The sequence below is a fragment of the Callospermophilus lateralis genome, unplaced genomic scaffold (genome assembly GCF_048772815.1).
Source record: "Callospermophilus lateralis isolate mCalLat2 unplaced genomic scaffold, mCalLat2.hap1 Scaffold_146, whole genome shotgun sequence".
NCBI lineage: Eukaryota > Metazoa > Chordata > Mammalia > Rodentia > Sciuridae > Callospermophilus > Callospermophilus lateralis.
The window spans coordinates 2,903,975-2,925,724 of NW_027512598.1; the positions used below are offsets into that span (position 1 = coordinate 2,903,975).

Below are 21,750 nucleotides of genomic sequence, written 5' to 3' on the forward strand. Positions count from 1 at the left end.
TTCATAAGGGGTTCTATGGAAAAAGAATTTGGAGAAACAGTGAAACAAAGTTAATTGGATAGTTTTACTATATAACTTAGCAGAATGTGTCTTATGGGCATACGAAGTGTGCACATCATGAAGAGATATTTCATAAGTTTCACTCAAGTATATTTAAGTTGGAAATTTTTGTTTTCACTTTTACACCCTATTCATATCCTGAGAAACATGCCTTGTGCAAACTATATTTTGAAAAAGTCTACCTAAATGTTGCATGAATAAGCAAGAATCGTTGATCTTAAATTTTATTTATCATTGCCGGTATTTTGATAAAGTGGATTGCTATAATACATGCAAATTTCTCTTTGTGCATTCTACTTTCTTTATCTTCTGCTGCTTTGTAGAGTTAGAATATTATGTGAGTTTTCTCTTGCTTTATTGAAAAAACTTCCAAATAGGTTGATGACCATTTTTGACATGCTGAAGCATTGGCTGTGCTTTGGAAACTAGAACACTATATTGTTTTTTAACCACTATGTAAGTGGTTAGAAAACATCCCATACCCATGCAAAATCACATGTAATCTGGTGCTCTTATTTATACTGGTTGTTTTTAAAATATAATTTTTTCATTTGACATTCAGGAACTCAAGTTCAGTGAAGGAAGATGGCATATTACAATGGAAATAGCATTAGACTGAGGTTTAAGGAATGAGAGTTTAAATAATATTGGCAGTACAACTTTTGGCAGTTCATTTTATGGGCCTCAGTTTCTTATATAAAAGATGAAGACTGTATGATTTATATATTCTGAGTGTAAGATGTGAAATCAAAACTTAATAAGGATTAAGAATAAGTATTTCTTTATACATATATGAGCCATTCTTATTGCAAATAAAAATCATGAAACAAAAAATTAGCATTTCTATATTTTCTCAACATTTATCTAAAACATAAATATTAACATTTGAAATAGACTAGATGTTTATTAAGTGAGACTTCATATAATAAGAAAACATTTCTTCCCTACCTTCAGACTCAAATTATTTCTGGTTAAAATATTATTTTTAAATACAAATTGGGCAAGGAGACCAGAGAATCTTGTTTTTAGTGTGTGTTCATCTATAGAAATTTTTCTCTATCAAAATAGTCTTTAGATTAATAGATTCGGAATGCAGTTGCATATCTTTCAACACATCAATCTAGGAGCACAATGCTTTTTAGTGCGTTTTTGTTTAAAGAAGAATGTGTACCTACTTGTTAGAAATCTTGGCACCTTCCCTCCTCTGTATGTAGAAGATATAATAGCTTGACATTAAAAGAACTTAGCTTCAACAAAATATACCCATTAATTGTCACAGCTAAATTCTTCTTGGCAAAGAAAAAAGGTACAAAAAAGAAAAGTGCGAGTTCATGAGAAGAACACAAATTAAGCCTTTTAAAATTCCTTTGGTTTAAATGCCTATGTTTTATCCATTGTTCAGTAAAAGACATTCTTTACGTTTTTTTTCTTATGATTCATTGCTAGCTTTTTTATTTTAAAGATGTGTCAATTGTACCCTTTTAACATAAATGCAAAGTGCTTTATACCATTAAAATATTTTAAGGAAAAACATGATCTTGAATTTTTTAAAGACATACTTCAAAATTTGTGCTTAAAAATATACTGTGACAGAAAAGATTAAAATGTTTGCAATTCATCTGTCTTGTGAGAGGTTTAGAGCAAATCTAAATATAAAAATGTTTCATCTTGAAATGGGCAGAAAAATACTTTACTTTTTTTGTAAAGATAAATATCTTTTATTTTGAAAAAGAAGGAATCGTTTTACTTTCTTTGTTGGGCCACTCTATGTGGGTCTGTTTAGTTTCTTGTTTATCATTTCACTTTGACATTATGGTGGCACAATTACCCAGATTAGAGGCTACTGTAAGCTTGTTGAGGATGATAGGTATTCAGTTATGGCTTTAGGGCAAGCAGATGGACTCCCCAGAGCCCAGAGACACTGAGTCTTGTTCTACCTGCAGGCTCTAAAGCAGGTGTGCACTGCTGATGGGGTTGCTCCAAATGGAAAGTACACAGGTGATGCTAATTAAGGAAGCTCAGGGACTAGGAAGGAGCTCTCAGTTTATTGCTGATGGTGGAGTGCCAAAGGTTAGTGAAAAGCAGGATTGTCTGCTGGCCCAGGGAAGATAAGAACACAAAGGGCACAGGAAAGGATTTGAATACAGGCACTTATCAGTGTGCCTTTTAAACTACATAATGCTGCAAATAATGGAGTGCTTTTAGCAGTAAAACTGGGAGTCCTTTTATGAATGTACTAATTTATTAACATCAATTTGTGTTACCATTTAAGTAGTTAGTTTCATTTTTTCCTGACTTGAAGAGAAAACATCAAGAAAACATTAGACCAACCTCAAATAAGCTATGATTAAATTAAAAATCAGCTATATCAAACACTTATAAATAGTTTCATATGGCATAATTTTATACCCACCTTGGCAACAATTCTTTCAATTCAATTGGCTATGTGTTAAATATATTTTCCTGTTATTTGGAAAATATGTTTTAGAGACATGAATACTACATTCCACAGAACAATGTAATTGCTTTTTTATGTGATGATCAAATGGCTAATTTTAATAATTATAAACCTGAATTCATGATAAACTTGTAGATAATTGTGAACTTTACATATGCTACTTTGTATTAACTGTATTAGATTTGCTTTAAATTAATATCAAACTATAAATTATCAAAAGAACAATGTTTAAAATTAGAAGCATATCACTTGAATATTCCAGACTTCAGCATGGTTTTCCATAAAGTAACTTATTGAAGGTAAACAGGTCATAGATCACCTCAAGTGTAGGCATTCTATAATTGGTCATTATGAAATTTAATTAGTGTCAGGTTTGTTTTTGTTATCTTTTGTTACTCAACTATCTATCCCAATATTTAATGGCTTAAATCCAGAACAGTTTTATTTGCCTAAGATTTTATAGGTCAGGAAATAAGGGGTAGGTGTGCTTGACTGGGTATTTCCTCTGTTCCTTGTGGTATTTTCTGGGATTGAGCATTTGGCTGTATTCATCTGGGTTATCAGCTAGTGATCAGGGTCAGTTGGAGTGCACAGCTAGCTGATGAATGGAATTCATTCACGTATGTGGTGTCTCAGCTTGAATGGCTGGAACAGCAGGGGGATGGCTGGCTGGACCTCTACCCATCTCCATGTTCTTTATCCAGTAGGATAGGTGAGGACTCAGAGAAGTTAAAAGCTGAATATAAGACCTGTGTCTAGAATTACAAGGTGGGGCTGGGGATGTGGCTCAAGCAGTAGCGCGCTCGCCTGCCATGCGTGCGGCCCGGGTTCGATCCTCAGCACCACATACAAACAGAGATGTTGTGTCCACCAAATACTAAAAAATAAATATTAAAATTCTCTCTCTCTCTCTCTCCCTCTCTCACTCTCTCTTTAAAAAAAAGGAAAAAAAAGAATTACAAGGTGTCATTCCCATCACATTCTATCGGCCAAAGACAGTAAGCCTAGATTCAAATGGAGGGAAAAATAGATTTCAAAGCAGTATGAGATAATGGAATGGCAGAGATTATTATATCTTCTTCCCAAATGCATCTGAACCATTTTAATGTCTTTCACTTTGCAACCAGAATTTGCCCCCTATTTATGGAACTATCTACCTAAATAAAACAGAGGTGACTCTAAAATACTAATATTTATTTGGAAATGGCAGAGTATTGCAAGGGGACTATGCCTGTTGTAGGAAATAATGGGCCTATTCAAAGACACTGATGCCAGGGGAAGTTTTTAAAGATAAAAATGAAGAGGATTACCTCATATATTTCAAAACAATAATCCTTAGTCACAAGGGTTAATAACAAGTGTGGCACCAATCCAAGTTTGAACAGACGGTTGCTGGGCAGATGACCTTGTGGAAGTACTTTTTGCATGAGTTTTTTGGTGGCCTCTGTGCAAGTTAATGGTTCTAGCAGAGCCTTTTGTGATAGTTCTTATCAGGCAACAATTCATAACCCTTCCTTCATAAACTCCTGGCTGTGTTTGCTTTTTTAGAATTCACCTACAAGCTAAAAATGATTCGTTCTCATGAGGAATGGGGTTCAGGTTGAACTCTGCCCCAACATCCTTCCCGAAGCAACACCCAAACCTACCTGGACACCAAAGGCAGGAAAAGTCAAACATCCCACACCCTATTTTTAAGGTCTCATTAGACTGTAAACACAAGCTCTACCTTTGGTCTTTTATGAACTAATCACTTTTAAAGAGATTCAAAGCCAGGGTCAGGAAAGGGATATTAGAAAGACTAAAAATCATCTTGAGCTTCAGAAAAGATAGAAAAAGAACACAAAACTTTGTTGTTGTGTTGATGTCTCAACTAAACATACATTTGTAATTGTATTCAAAAAAGGAAGTTAAATGGTAATCTATTTTAATAGATGCAAATATTTAACAGCAAATACTTAGCCCTCCTACAATTAAGATTCATTAACTTTAAGCCTAACATTCAAAGTGGAAACATTCTTAAACCCCACATATGATCCCTAATAGTCATATTTAAAGTCAAAGGCTAAACTTAAACCTGAACTGAAATTAGCTTGGAAATTGCTTAGCTCACCCCACTACTGTTAAATGTTTAACAAGGCAAACTGCTAGTCCATTCAAAATATTAATAGATTCTGATTGCTATGGTTTCATTGTCTGTGCCCCTCCCAAAACTCATTTGTTAAAATTTAATCACCAAAGTGATAGTATTAAGGGGTAGGGCCCTTTGGGAAGTGATTAAATCACAAGGGCAGAGTACTTATAATAGGATTAGAAATCTTATAAAAGGGTTGGAGGAACTAGCCCAGACCCTTTTACCCTTCCACCCAAGTAGAACACAGCATTCAAAACACCATCTTGGAAACAGAGACCTAACCCTCACCAAATATCAAAACCTACCAAGAACTGTGAAAAATAAAGTTCTATTATTTACAAGTTACCCAGTCTCCAGGATTTTGTTTTAGCAGCATAAACACATTAAGACAGTGACCAGGCTTCAAGGATAGATGCCCGTTTGAAAGAATAAAGGATGTATTGAGACACAAACATTTAAGATGATGCACATCCACTTAAGATGGTAAATTAACAGGTCTTTTCTAAACCTTGATAACTTCAATTTTCTGCCAGACATTGTTTTTTCCTTACCGGGATCTTAAGTATGGAAGAAAACTGAACCAAAACTACTTATTAAATAATAACTTCTGGGGCTGGGGATGTGGTTCAAGTGGTAGCGCGCTTGCCTGGCATGCGAGCGGCCCGGGTTGGATTCTCAGCACCATGTACAAACAAAGATGTTGTGTCCGCCGATAACTAAAAAATAAATATTAAAAAAAAAGAAAGAAAGACAAGGTCTTGGCTGGTCTTTAAAATAAATAAATAAATAAATAAATAATAACTTCCTTGAGAGAAAAGCTGTGGTGTTACAGCCATTTGGTCACAATCTGACTATTTGGTCACAATCTGACTTGGTGTTAGCATTCCAAAATAAATAATGTGTGCCTGTAATGGTAACAGTAGGGAAGAAGAATCTAAAGTTTCTTATGGTCCCATCCAGTGATTTACATATCATAACTATGAGTGACCAAAAAGAAATATTAGTTTTCTGTTAACTTGTCATGATTAGCCCACATCATGATTATCAGTCCATTTGGGTAGAAGGTGATTTGTTCTAGGGATTCAGTTAGCTTTTTTAGAATCCTTCTTCATGAATTTTAAAAAAGATATTTCCATTATAGGCCTGTTAAGACTTTCAAGGAGGGGCTGGGGATGTGGCTCAAGCGGTAGCACGCTCGACTGGCATGCTTGCGGCCCAGGTTTGATCCTCAGCACCACATACAAACAAAGATGTTGTGTCTGCCAAAAGCTAATAAATAAATATTAAAATTCTCTAAAAAAAAAAAAAAAGACTTTCGAGGATATGCCAAAATCTCTATGAATCATTTCAGTAGGTGATTTTGGGAGACTTCTGATGAGTACATTTGGGAATGGTAAGGTATCTATGTGGTCTAGTTAGCTCCCTTACTCTACTGTTTATGAACAACATGATACTTGGCTAGTTCCTATAAAGTGACCTGACAGGAAACTATTTCTTTGAGGTTTGATGAAAAAAGATCTCTGAGGGCCATTTTATATTTTCTTCTGGTTTTGAGGACATGTAATTGCCAAGTTTATATATATATATATATATATATATATGCATATATATGTACTTTTTATTGTTCTGAAGATTGAACCCAGGGCCTAAGTGGCTACAAACCCAGCCCAATTACCAAGTTTTGTTAAAAGTGGTGAAAAGGGAATTTAAACAACTCAATTTAAAATTAACACCCCAGGCCCCAAAATTAATCCAATTAATAAATGAGTTAAGCAGATACTTCTCGAAACAATTAAACCAGATACTTCTCAAAAGAAGCATACAAATGACCAACAAATATATGGGAAAAAATGCTTAGCATCTTTAGCAATTAGGGAAATGCAAATCAAAACACAACAATACAGCTGTGATTTGGGAGGTTGAAGTAGGAGGATCAAGTGCAAGGCCACCTCAGCAATTTAGTGAAGCTCTAATCAACTTAGAGAGATCCTGTCTCAAAAAAACAAAAAGGATTGGTGAGGTAGCTCAGTCTTGGAGCCCACCTGGGTTTAATTACCCCCCCCCCCCCGCACACACACCAAAAAAAAAAAAAGGAAAGAAAATACAAGTAATAATACAAGCTGGAGAGGATGGGAGGAAAAAGTAACACTTTTAAACTTTTGGTGGGATTGTAAATTAGCAAAACCACTATGGAAATCAGCATGGAGAAACCATCATATGATCCTGCTAGACCACTCCTATTTATCTTAAAGAATTAAAGTTCGAAAACTGTACTGATACACGCATGCTCATGTTTATAGAAGCACCATTCACAATAACCAAACTATGGAACCTTAGCCTAGGTGTCTCTCAGTGGATGAATAGATACAGAAAATGCGGTGTAAACATAATGGGAGTTTTATTGAGGTTTTATTCAGTGATAAAGCGGGATGAAATTGTGTCATTTGCGGGAAGATGGATGGAACTTGAGAACACTATATTAAGCAAAGTAAGACAAACTCAGAATGTTAGAGGGTCAGTATGTTTTCACTCATGTGGAAGCTAGAGAGGAGAAAGGAAAAGAAAGGTTGGGGGAAGGGGTCTCATGAAAATGGAAGGGAGATCAGTAGAGTAAAATAAAGGGACCAGTGAGAGGGAGGAGAAGGTTAAGAGGAGATCCTGGGGAATGATATATGAACATATGTGTTAGCAATGAATCCTACCATTATGTACCATTCCTTTTCTTTTTTTGTACTGGGGATTGAACTCAGGGGCAGTCAACCACTGTGTCCATTCCCAGAAGTATTTTTGTATTTTATTTAGAGACAGGGTCTGTCTCACTGATTAATTAGTGCCTTGCTGTCGCTGAGGCTGGCTTTGAACTCGAAATTGTCCTGTCTCAGCTCCCAAGCAGCTGGGATTATAGCTGTGCGCCACTGTGCCTGGCCTACCTTTCCATTCTTGTGGTTGTACATGATTTGGAGTTACATTGGTCGTGTATACATATATGAAAACAGGAAAGTGTTAAATAATATAGTTCTTGTAGTTTTTATTTTGAAAGTTAAAACTATATTTTAAAGTTTTAAAAATGAAGGAAATTAAATCTCAGCAGGGAATTTATTTAGAACCGCTTGTAATCTATGATTTCTTATTACTTTATGGACTGAAAATATTGTTTTTCTGTAAGAAAAATGGTTTATTTTTGGGCTGGGGTTGCAGGCTTGCCTAGCATGTTCGAGGCTCTGGGTTCAATCCTCAACACCACATAAAAATAAACAAAATTAAAGTATTGTGTACAACTATTAAAAAATTAAAAATGACACTTTTTGTTTTTGGGTGTACAGGGAATTGAACCCAGGGGCACTTCACCAATGATATACCCCCCCCAACCATTATTATTTTTTGAGATTGAATTCTTGCTAAATTGCTTATGGCCTCACTGAGTTGCTGAGGCTGTCCTTGAACTTGTGATCCTCCTGTCTCAGCCTCCCCAGTTGCTGTGATTACAGGCATATTGCATCACCATGCCTGGCTAAAATTTTTAAAAAATCTTTTTTCTGTATTGCCATGGATGAATCCCACAGCTTCATTCATGCTAGGGAAGCCCACTACCGCTGAGCCGCATTCCCAGCCTTTAATCACTTTATTGATTAGGTTACATGATATATTCCTTTTAGATTAAGTGTTGAGTTAGAAAATTTCAAAATGTTTGTAAGTGGAGATCTTATTATTTGACTTCTTAATTTGAAAATCATTTCCCCTAATTTTTACTTATTAGAGCCTTTTTATTATGGTTTCTTATCTTTCTTTCTTAATGGCTTTCCCATCCTTATTTAAAACACATGACCCAATGAGGCCAGACTTTTCCAAGGCTCTCTTGGGTTCCCCATGATAGTGAGCATTCAAATAATGTGCAGTTCTTGTGTTGTTGTTTTTTTAACACTGGGGATTGAACTCTGGCACTCATCCACTGAGCTACATCCCCAGCCCTAGTTTGTATCTTATTTAGAGACAGTCTCACTAAGTTGCTTAGGACCTCTAGTTGATGAGGCTGGCTTTGTGGTCCTCCTGCCTTAGCCTCCTGAGCCTCTGGGATTACAGGCACATGCCACCGCACCATGCAGTTCTTTTTTTTTTTTTTATTGGAGTACACCTTTGTTACTGAAAATGAAAGTCCCAAAAGGAATGGCATTTATCTTTTTTCCTCTAATTTGCAACTGAAAGAGGAGGCAAACATTTCAGTAGATATTTTAAAATGAAAAAAATGATTTTTGAAACCTTTAATTATAAATTTTAATTGATGTGTCATTATAAAATATAATTGAAGGGACTCTTGATGTGTCACTTTTAGTATTCATTTTATTTGAGGCTACAGGCTAAAATAAGCATAAATTACTTATAGAAATATAAAGATATACTTTAATTTTTCAAAGTTTTTCAGGCTTATCAGGACATGAAATTTCTATATCATGTGTTTATGTTTAGGGATTAGAAGGCTTATTATCTATCTGATCAGTCAGGGAATAATTTATATCACCTTCAAATCCTTTTGGATGGTATGATAAAACTAAATATTTGATCACTTGTTCGTATATGTGATACAGGGATAGAAACCAGGGACGTTCAACCATTGAGCCACCTCCCCAGCCCTATTTTGTATTTATTTAGAGACAAGGTCTCACTGAGTTGCTGAGTCTTTCCTCAATCTTGCCATCCTTCTGCCTCAGCCTACTGAGCTGTTGGGATTATAGGTGTGTGCCACTGCACCTGGCAGACTTTCATCTTTAAAAAGATGGACACAGCACCTTTATTTTGTTTATTTAGTTTTAAGTGGTGCCTGAGATTCATCCCAGGGTCTCACACATGCTAGGAAAGTGCTCTACCACCAGCCCCTAGACTTTCATCTTTTTGACTAGTATGGAGTATTTTTAACTTTCATCTTTAAAAAGATGGACACAACACCTTTATTTTATTTAGTTTTAAGTGGTGCCTGGGATTCATCCCAGGGTCTCACACATGCTAGGCAAGCACTCTACCACTAAGCTAGAATTCCAGCCCCTAGACTTTCATATTTTTGACTAGTAATGGAGTATTTTTATTTTTTTATTATTTTAAAAAGAGAGAGAGAATTTTTAATATTTATTTTTTAGTTTTTGGCGGACACAACATCTTTATATGTGGTGCTGAAGATCAAACCCGGGCCGCATGCATGCCAGGCGACCGCGCTACCGCTTGAACCACATCCCCAGCCCTAGTATGGAGTATTTTTAACTTGAACATAACTACCATTCAAATATTAGCCATAGTCTTTATTTATTTATTTATTTGGTACCGGGGATTGAAAACAGGGGCACTCGGCCACTTAATCATATTCCCAGCCCTATTTTGTATTCTATTTAGAGGCAGAGTCTCAACTGTTGCTTAGCGCCTCGCTGTTGCTGGGGCTGTCTTTGAACTTGTGATCCTCCTGTCTCAGCCTCCTGAGCTGCTGGGATGTCATAGTCTTTATTCAGAAGGCAGTGTGACTGAAATTACATTAAACATTGTATTCTTAAACAACTAACCCTCACGTGTTAGAACTTGCAGGTGGGCATTTCAACTGAAGTCTTTTATATCACTAAAACAAAACTAAACTTCTATTTTTTGTTACCCCCCACCCCCATCCCTAGTACCACTGGGAATTGAATGCCAGTGTGCTCTACCACTGAGCTTCATCCCCAGTTTCTTGACAGTCTCATTAAATTGCCCTGTTGTTATCCTGGAACTTAATCCTCCTGCCTCAGCCTCCTGAGTTGCTCTGTCATGCCTGGCTTGTTTTATTTTTAAACAAAAAACTATAGTGATAAATTCCTGCAGTATAGGTTCGAAAGGTGAAAAAGCCTTTCTTCCTTCTTCCTGTTATGGTAGTCTTTAAAGTACATAAAACTGTGAACACAATTTTTCATGTTTTGTTTTTGTTTACTCATTGAATCTTAGCTATTTTCAATCTTGAATGTCTAGATATTTTATTTATTGCCGCTGATTAGTTTTATTATTTACAGATGTACCAACATTTGTTTAACTTACTCCTCACTGATACATATTAGGGCTTTGTTGTCATTTATTTTTGTTTTGTTTACTTAGGACTGAACGTAGGGGCTGTCTACTGCTGAGCTATGTCCCCAGTGCTTTCTGTTTATTTTGCTCAAGCTGGCTTTCCTCTATCTCACCCTCCCAATTAGCTGGGATCACATGTGTGTGTATCACCAAGCCCATCTTAGTGTATTTGGGTGTGGTTTTTTTTTAAATAATTTTTAATTTATATGTTTATTTTTAGTTGTTGATGGACCTTTATTTTACTCATTTATATGTGGTACTGCAAATTGAACCCAGTACCTCACACATGCTAGTTAAGTATGCTACCACTGAGTTACAATCCCGGCCCATGTATTTGGTTTTAAGTTGAAACAATTCTACAGTGAATTTCCTGTGTCTACATCTTGTTATTGTGAATACTAATGCATATTTGTAAATTGCTGTCAGGGAATTTCTGGGTCAGAGGGCATATGCCTTAATAAGCTTCCTAAATATCTTACCATTAAGAGTGCACAGTTTGTCACAAATTTATAATATCGATGGTATGTGTATTTTTAGTCTTTGCTAAGTAAGATAGGTAGAAACAATATAAGCTTTGATTATTTCTTATTTGGAATTAATTTGGACACTAATCTTGGGATGATTGGTCATTTTCCATTTCTTTTTAAAAATTTGGTTCGGGGGATTAAACCTAGGGCCTTGTGCATGCTAAGCATGCTCTCTCACTACTGAGCTACACCCTAGTTTCCCCCCCCAATTTTTTCTTATTGATCAGAGATTCTTTATAAATCTGGCACTTGCAAATGCTGTATGTTATTCATTGTTATTTTAATATCCTAATATTTCTTCCTAACATAATACTGCAGTTAATTTCACACATGAAATTTGTTCACTCTGGTTGAATTATTCTCTTAGGATAAATTTCTGTGTATGAAATTCGGTTAAAGGATATGAACTTCCTTGAATTATATCTTTTCAATATTTTATTTTTCTATTTCAAAGCCTCTTTTTCTTTTTTGCCTGATCTCCTTGATCTACTTTATTGATTTCCCTGTTCCTATAATTATGATTATGATTGTTTTGGTTGAATACATTTACATTGTTGTGCAACTATCACTGCTATCCATCTCTGGACTTTTTCATTATTATTTCAAATGAAATTCATTAAAAAGCATTTTTAAAATATTTTAGCTCTTACCTTATTGTAGATTTTTGTTTGTATTTAGCTCCACATAGGTAAATTTATATGTTTTTCTTCTTGCTTGATTCTTTCCTCATGATCTCAGTTCTCCCAGTATAGAAGGATTCTCTAGAGATCAGGTATCTATATGAATAGACATATTAAGGATAGTGAAAATTGGTTTGGGATGTCAGTTTCTCCTTCCCCCTATTGAAGAACTTATCTTCAACTTTTTAATAAAAGCTAATGTGACTAGAAGTTTAAATATATAAAAATATATATTGTGGTGTTGATATAGCTGTTTTGTAGTAAGATACTTCTGTAGTAAATAAGAATTTAGAGTCTCTTTACCTAAACCTGTTTTTTCAACACAGGCTGGGGCTTAGTGATGTTGCTGGGCTCAGCAGGGAAGGGGGGGAGTATATGTGATATATCATTCATTCGTGTATATACTCTGCTACTAAATGTCAAATAATTATAAATTCTTCTAATAAGAGCTTTTGCTCTCTCCTAGGATTGGCAGCCACCTTTTGCATGTGATGTTGATAAACTTCATTTTACTCCACGGATCCAGAGGCTGAATGAATTGGAGGTAATGTCTTTACTATTGTTCCTGTTTCCTGTATTCCTGAGGGGTCCACTTTGAATAGGCTTTGTCACCAATCTGGTAGGGAAATAAATTATGTCCAATAGTTGATGATCATGGTAAAACAATTTGCATTAAGGCCATTGAAACAGACAAATTTTATTAAAAGCAATGATACTTGTCAGATACTTTTTGGTCTGTTAGTAAATCCTATATTAAGGTGATAATCATTAGAATTTAGGTTTTGAAAAGAATTACACAGTAGAACAGATTCTATAGTCCTAATTTCTTCAAAATGCATAACTTTGTCACATAGATTTAATAACACTTTAGTTTCCTAAGGAAGAGTGAGGAACACAGAACATTCTCTAGAGAACAGATGTTTTTTTCAGTTTCTAGCCACCAAGAGCAGGGTAGATAAGACTTGTGTTTTTTGTTAGTTTTAAAATCTGATTTTAATATTGAACTAAACATCCTTAACTGAAACAGAGCACATATCCAACAGAATTTTATAGACATTGATAATAGGATTAAAATGTGTATATTGTAAATAATTTCAGTGTATTTTCAAATTCAAATTAAACCTGAAAACAGAAGATAATTATTAACTTGAAATCTTGGTATGATTGAGAATATCTGAATATTGATCCAAATTTTGGTCTGGCTTCAAGTTAAATCTCCCCAAACTGTCCAGCTTATATTTGGCAAGGAGAGTAAAAATAAAAATGACTGTATAGTAATAATATGTTCAAAAAGTTACCTTTTTTATCTTTAAATTATAGGTACTTTTAAAAATTGATATGGGGGCTGGGGTTGTGGCTCAATGGTAGAGCATTTGCCTGGCATGTGAGAGGTACTGGGTTTGATTGTCAGCACCGAGTATAAATAAATGAATAAAAATAAAGATCTTCTAACAACCAAAAATATATATATTTTTTAAAAACTGATATAGACTGCATCTGGTGTTGCATGTTTATAATCCCAGATACTTGGGTGGCTGAGCTAGGAGAATCAGAGCTGGGGATGTATGTAGCTCAGCAGTACAGTGTTTATCTAGCATGCACAAGGCCCAGAATCCAATCCCCAGGACCATTGAAAAAAATTTGCTATAGAAGCACTATTATAAATCTGGTTTTAGATTTGTGTTTGAGCAAGTAAGAAAATTTCTACTTGCAACAAGCCTTTGAAATCTTGTTGTAAAAAGACCAAGGTGGGCATATAAAAACTTGTCACGTAACTTAAGCTGTAAAATGAAATTGTGTTTACTCTGGTACCTCTTAAATGAAGCACCTTTTAGGGTAAGAACTTATGTTATAAGACTGTTTATTGAGTGTAGAACTCCTTGCCTGACACATGCATGATAAGGGCTAAATTAAGGTTTTGTTGAGTTAGTATATAAGTTTTTAGCCAACTTCATTTATTTACTTTCAGCTATTTCTCTATTAAAGTATGATTGTTTAATCAGCTTTATCTTGTATCCTTTGATTATTTCTCTTGAATTCAGAAATAGTTTTGCATTTAAATATTCTAAGAATGAAAATGTGGCACAGGCAGGTAATAGACATGAGCTTTAAAATAAAACTAGGTAAGTTTATTTTATAAGCAGGCATATGTGCCTGTGGTCTGAGCTATTCAGGAAGCTAAGGTGGGAGGATCCCTTGATCCCAGGGATTCAAGCTCATCTTGGGCAACATAGTGAGACATGTCCAAAAATAAGTAAACAAAGACATAAACAAAATATCTGAGGTTAATGCTCAGTTTTTTGTCATTTAGGCTCAAACTCGTGTAAAATTGAATTTCCTGGACCAGATTGCAAAGTACTGGGAGTTACAGGGAAGTACTCTAAAAATTCCACGCGTGGAGAGGAAGATCTTGGACTTGTTTCAGCTAAATAAGGTAAAGGGCTAATGACCATCTTACTCATTTATATAATTGTGAACAGTGCATTTGGTTTTCTTTGCCTTGTGAAGAAACTTGTTTAAAATATATAAAGTGAAGCTGGGTGAAATGGCACACTCCTGTAATCCCAGCAACTGGGGAGGCTGAGGCAGGAAAATCGTTAGTTCAAAGCCAACCTTAGCAACTTAGCAAGGCCCTAAGCAACTCAGCAAGGCCCTGTCTCTAAATAATTGAATATAATAAAAAGGGATGTGCCTCAGTGGTAAAACACCCCTGAGTTCAATCCCTGGTACCAAAATCAAAGTAAAGTGAGATTTTTAGTTCAGTTGAGTGATAAGAATCAGGTTCCACCAGTATTTTGCTGCCACCCGTTTTTGTCATTTTTAAACTCACCAATAATTCTGTAAACTATTTCTTTCCATTTTAGTATAGACAGACAAACTGAAGCTCATGGGGATTTAAACAAACCAACCAACAAACAAAAAAACGACCCAGCTAAAATGGCTGAGCTCATAGTTAAATTCCAGGTCCCACTTTTTTTTTTTAATATTTTATTTACATTTTATTTTTCGGCAGACACAACATCTTTGTATGTGGTGCTGAGGATCAAACCCGGGACGCACCCATGCCAGGCGGGCACACTACCACTTGAGCCACAACCCCAGCCCCCCAGGTCCCACTTTAATCTAAAGCCTGCATTCTTTCCACCAAACATTATTTCAGGCTTTCTGTCCCTTAGTTTGTGGAGATTTTAAGGGTCACGGAGTAGGACCAAGTACCTAGGGCCTTTGCTTTAGTAGAGATTTGATTATGATTCTTTTAAGATGACTGCTTTGGGGAAGCAAGAAGTCATTTTGGGAGGGACAAAATGTTTATGAACATATTGTTAAAAGAAATGTTTTAATTGTCTAGCTTGATATTAACAGCACATGCATTTTTTCTTTTACTTGGGAAAAGTATTTTTAAAATATAACATTAGCCAAGAACATTTTGTTCTTGGAGTCTACCTAGGCATGATTTCCACATAAGTGTTTCTAACTTTTGCTATTTTAACAGTTAGTTGCAGGAGAAGGTGGATTTGCAGTTGTTTGCAAGGATAGAAAATGGACCAAAATTGCCACCAAGATGGGTTTTGCTCCTGGCAAAGCTGTGGGTTCACATATCAGAGGGCATTATGAACGAATTCTCAACCCTTACAATTTATTCCTGTCTGGAGACAGTCTGAGGGTGAGTTTTGGGGCTCGCCACATACCTGTTTCATTCACTGCTTGTTGGTATATTATCTTTTAGGGGGAATAAAAAAGCCTTAGTTGTGTTTGAATTACACTATTCAGAAGACCTTGGTTTTTGGTTGTTTTATCCAGCGTTGTTATTCTGTTTTGAGAGCAACCATACTTAGACATTTGTTTTTAGAATGAGTGAGATTATAGAGGACATGTTATTTTACTGTCAAAACCTGAAATCTGTATTTACTCCACAACAGGTGTTTATTTACAGCAAGAAGTTAATTATTGTATACTGTTAGGCTTATACTTTTGCATTTGCTTGCTATTTAAAGCATCCCTGGTTCCCATATTATGAAAGTATAACTTGGAAAATAATGTATTTGTTCTTTTTTGCCAGCAGAGATTCCCAAGGAAAGGGTCATGTAGAATGCTTATATTTGTAAAGGAGAAGGAACTTAAAAATACTGCATAGCTTCAGGGTGTGTGGTGGGATTTAAAATTGTAATCCAGTTAATGGGAGGCTGAAGGAGAAAGAATACAAAATTTAGGACCACCTGGGCAATTTAATGATGTCCTATCTCAAAATCAAATTTAAAAAAAAGGCTGAGAATGTAGCTCAGTGGTAGAAGATTCGCCTAGCATATGCCATTCCTGGTTCCATCCTCTGTACCACAATTCAAAACAAAACCAAAAAACCCCAAAAGCTTTGAAGCTAATGCGTTCCTTTTTCAGTAGTTCTTACCTAGCCATGTTTGTTTCCATATAGAAATGGTACTTGTGAATTTACTCAGATAAACACTTTTGTTCTCATTAATTAAGGTAAAACAATATTGTAGAAACTTCCCACCTATTTCAAGATTCTGGCAAAAAAGAGAGTCATAATTTATTTAAATCCTTTGAGTTATTCTAAGACTAGAGCAGTGAGCCCTATAATTTTAAAAGTTGCTTCTATGTTATAGAAAGGTAGATAATAACATGGTTTCTGAGGGCAAACCAGTAATCAAAACCCTGTTCTAATATTATAATCTAGTACCATTTGTAATGCTTAAATCCTATAGATTTTCTTCCCTTTCTCATTTCTTGATTTCAAGTAAATTTTCATTTTAGCCTAGAAGAAAGTGAACAATCTGATATTCAGAAAGCTATGTGTCTATTTTTGTTACTGGGAACTGAACCCAAGGGTGCTTTTATTACTAAGCTACATCCTTACCCTACCACCCGCCCCCCACCTTTTTTTCCTTTACTTTTTTTTCCCCCCAATTTTGAGGCAGGGTCTTTTTTTTAAGTTGCTGAGGCTGACTTCAAACTTGATCCTCCTGCCTCAGCCTTCTGTGTAGCTGGAATTACAGGCATGTGCCACCATGCCCAGCTGTTTTAATGTATATTACATGAGTGGTTAGTGAGTCCATGGATGAAATTAAAAACAATATTGATTTTGGAACTTTTATGGTTCTGTTTTATAATCAGACCTAGATAGAGTTGTCCATATAGATTTTCTCTTTTTGAATCTGAAGTGTGGAGGTTGCAGTGACTCAGGGGAGAGAAAGTTCCTGCTTTAAAGTTCCAACATTTTAGAAATATGACATCTGTATACTTAGGCAGTGGAGTTTTGTTGTTTAAAAAGCATTTAAAAACACAGGGAAGTATCATGAAAATAAATTTCCCCCAATCCTCCTGCTTGTTACTTCTCTTGGCTGTTTTTTATGCATGTATATACAAATTGGCAATGGGTTCTTCCTATACAATATTGTTATCCTGTCTTTTCGACATGAGCATCTGCTATGTCATTAAATGTTTTTAAAAACACAGTTTTGAATGATGGTGGCTTTCCATTTTATATCCAGGTCTTGATTTAATTTCTCCTACTATTGAAAGTTTATATTGGTTTATATTGGTCCCCCTTTTTTTGACGGGGGGGCGTGGACAGGGAATGGGGGTTCTGGGATTGAACCTAGGGTCTCACACATGATGAGCAGGAGCCATACCACTGAGCTACACCTCTAGCCCCTATGCTCATTTCTCATTGTCAAAATTTGTTTTTATGGTAAAGGAGAATTAGAAAATATAGAGTTTTAAAAAAGAAGTGCACATAATGAAGGATTTATTGCAAATTTATTGCCTAAATTTGGAGAAACTTGAGTAAAGTTGAGCAATGATATATGGGCATTATAGAACACAGGTCTCCATCTTGCATCATCATGTTTTTTAAATGTCTTAAGGGATTACTCTGTGGGATGATGTGCTTATGGTGTGATGCTATTAATCATTTGTAAATTTCTGTTTCTCAAGTAAAGGTTAAAATTAGTGTTTGTGGTAGCATTAGATATAAAACCAAGGCTTCAGGTGTGTGTTTTGAATTAGGTTCAGAACAAAATAATGAAGCTCTTCATGCATATTTCTTTTATATATATATATAGAGAGAGAGGATTTTAATATTTATTTTTTAGTTTTTGGCGGACACAACATCTTTGTTTGTATGTGGTGCTGAAGATAGAACCCGGGCTGCAAGCATGCCAGGCGAGCGTGCTACCGCTTGAGCCACATCCCCAGCCCTCTTCATGTATATTCTAAAAAGCTGCTAAGCTCGTAGGTCTTAATATATAGAGTCCCTATAGAACTGAACTGATCATAGATAATGGAAATCATTGAAACTAGTGGGAAATAAATATGGTCCCAATATTTAGTATCTGAATTTCTGACCATCCTTACAGTAATTAGTATTTCCCAACTTTGGTGTCTCAAATAGAGAGTTCATAGAACACATAAATGGGTTAATTTATGTGATGGGCAAGTTTATTCTTCTCTGTTTGCTTTCTTTAAATGTGCTCCAGATGCTCAATAGAAGACTTGTTATAGAATGGTAGATATTATTTCATAACAATTTTTTTAAAAACTCAGGTTCTCTCACTTATTACTGGTATTTTATTCATAAGTTTTTCAGACTGTTTAATTATAATATTAATGATATAATAATTGACTTCCAAATAAAATCACTTAGAAAGAACAAAATATTTAGTATTGCTATGTTGTTGTGTCTTTGGTATATTCCTCACTTGATATTAAGTAATCACTTGATGTTCTGTTTTATATATTATATTTCTTAAACATTAGAAAATAGACTGATAATTTGTTTCTCTATGGTTTCTTTTGTTTATTCTCCCCACAGCATCTCTATTTTCTCTGCAAATGTAAAGGAAAAGGAGCTAAACGTGTAAATAAGACTATATGGTAATAGTGGTATCCATAATGCCAATAATTCTGGAATTTTGTTATTTTGGTACCTATCATACCAAATACAAATGATATAAAACCTCTAGATGGTTACATTTTGGAACATTTTGCAGGGGATGTTGCACAGCTGGTATAGGGGATTGAAACCAGGGGAACTTTACCACTGAGCTACTATCTCATCCCTTTTTATTTTATATTTTGAGATGGGTCTCACTAAGGTACTGAGGCTGTCCTGAAACTTTTGATCCTTCTGAGTTGCTGGGATTATAAATGTGCATACTTTGCCTAGCTGGAACTCACTTTAAAAAAATGCTTGCCATGATCCTTCGGTTCATAAGCGTGACGATTGGGTGTTCATGCTCCTGTGTGAGATGTGCCTCCCTCTCAACCTTGTTACGACATGGCATATTACCTTTCTGGCGGGAAAAAAATGCTTTGCATGCAAGGTAGGATGGTGCACACCTATAATCCCAGCAACTCTGGGCCTCTGGCAGGAGGATCTAAAGTTGCAGGCTACCCTCAGCAACTTAAAACAGTAAGGCCCTAAGCAACCTAGTGAGACCCTGTCTCAAAATAAAATAAAAGAACTGTGGATGTAGCTTAATGATAAGGTATCCTGGGTTTAATCTCCTCTATCTCCACCTCCCGAAAGCTTAAGATGTTTGTGGGTTCTCTTATGAAATGGAAGTGCTAACTTAAAATTCATATTAGCTTCAGTGGTGATACTTTGTTGTGTTATGCTGTATTGGCATTAAATACCATGTTTTAGCCAGCTTAGAATTAAACTAAAGGAGAAAGTGAATAAGTAGAGACTTGTATGATGAGCCAGTTATTGCTTTGAGCTACTGATTAATCTTTGATTTGTGAGTTAGACTTTGTTGGAGATATGCAAACCTTGCAATGCTTGTCACATGTCCTGTTTTCTCAATTCAGGTGGTATATTTTGGTGACAGCATTGCTTAGTTATTTCTAAAACTGCAAGATGGTAAAATTGTAAAAAACCTATTGGATTCCCCTTTTTATTACTCCAAACACTTTTTGAAAAATAAGATAGTCTTAATGTAGGAAATTATTTTTGGAACATATTAGGGGTCTTTTTAACAACTTGTCTTCAATTAATTGACAGTTGCAAGCAAGGGGAATTGCAAATGGCTCTTTGGGAGTGTCTGGAACCTGCTGTGGTTTCCTGTGACTTAATGAGATCAATGAAATAAATTGAAGAAACCAAATTTAGTTGTTTAAAAAAATTTAAGCTGTTGTACTTATTATATGTGTGTATATTATTAGTTGTTAGTTTTTTAAAACAGATGCAAACTTGTCTTTGTATTTAGATTTTAAAAAATAGACCTGTATGTTATCTACATAAATAATTGTACCATGTAAAAATACATCAAAACCAGATTAAAAAAAAAGAAGGGAGATTCATTAATGCAATTTATTTTATGTTTAGTGTCTACAGAAGCCCAACCTGACCACAGACACAAAGGACAAGGAGTACAAACCCCATGATATTCCCCAGAGGCAGTCTGTGCAGCCCTCAGAAACCTGTCCCCCAGCCCGAAGAGCAAAACGCATGAGAGCTGAGGTGAGAGCTTCTCCAGGTCCATTAGCAGGCATTGTGGAATTGTGGTGCTACGGCTGTCCAACAACTGTACCTATGCTTTTTATAGTTTTGAACCTTATTCATCTCACACAAGGAGGCTTTGTGTATTCCAGCATTTACACTTGTGGGGTGGGGGTGGTGGGAACTGTGCCAGCAAAGGGATAAGAAATTGAAGAGCTTTTTCTGGGCTTATGTTGCCTGGATAGCTGCTGAGTTGTAACTAGTCAATACTTAGGAAGAATGGGTGTTCTTGTGCTTCTATTTGGATTGCCCATTGCCCTTTCTTTCTTTCTTTTTTTTTCAATTTTTAGTTGTATATGGACACAATACATTCATTTATTTATTTTTATGTGGTGCTGACGATCAAACCCAGTGCCTTACATGTGCTAGGCAAGTGTTCTGTCACTGAGCTACAACCCCAGCCTGCCCACTGTACTTTCAAAGGTGATATACATTGGAGATTAAGGGTGGGAGATGTGAAGATGGGGAGTTGTTTGTTTTTTAAAACAGGTTAGAGAGTGAAAGCCATAATTCTTAGACTTACTGAAAAGTAGCATGGAGCCAATGTCAAATACTTAGCTGAGAGAGAATTGGGAAGCTTAAAGTAGCATTAAATATATGAGGTGAAATAAAAGGAAAATCAGGAGAATAGTAAAAAGACTGATAAGAAGTTTCCCTGGAAAAGAAAGAATATTTTTTCAGTTATCTTGTTCCATACAGAGGTGTAAACTTTTTGGATTCCTGTATAGTCTGTCTGATAGCATGTATGTTTTAGGATTCAGAATATATAGGGAACATTTAGAAATGAGAAGCTTCATATTGCAGTAACCACACTTCTCAATCTCTTGACTATTTAATAATCATTGACAAAGATGGAAAAAAAAGACTCAGCCATTTTGCTTTCTGAGAAAATGAATAAATAAGAGAAGTGTTTTTTTACTTTGATAAGTTGGAAATATGAAAAACTTTAGTAACCCCATTTTTTGAATGAGGGAAACTATCTAGAATAGGAAAATAGTTATTCAAAAGCCATAAACATATTAAGTTTGTTAGTTGAAAAATCAGTTTTTTTGAGCATATCCTTGATCTTTAATAAACCTAAGTACTATGTGTAACTATAATGCTCTAATAAAAATAATTGTGTAGATAAGCTGGGCATGGTGGCACACCCTTGCAATTCTAGCTATTTAGGAGGCCTAAGGCAGGAGAACCACAGGTTTCACTCCAATCTGGCATAGGTGAGACCCTTTCTCAAAATAAATAAGGGTTAGGGATATAGCTCAGTAGCAGAATGTTTGCTTAGCATGAGCAAGGCCCCTTGG

At 35.5% G+C, this 21,750-nt stretch overlaps 1 non-coding gene and 1 pseudogene across 1 annotated transcript; both read left to right on the forward strand.

Annotated features, from left to right (window-relative positions):
* The first annotated feature begins 2,028 nt into the window (after positions 1-2,028).
* LOC143387612 (lysine-specific demethylase 5B-like) overlaps positions 2,029-21,750 on the forward strand; it is a 55,505-nt pseudogene continuing 35,783 nt past the window's right edge.
* Positions 19,147-19,247, forward strand: LOC143640252 (small nucleolar RNA U13). The gene has a single exon (XR_013154906.1). It is a non-coding gene; the product is annotated as a small nucleolar RNA U13 (small nucleolar RNA).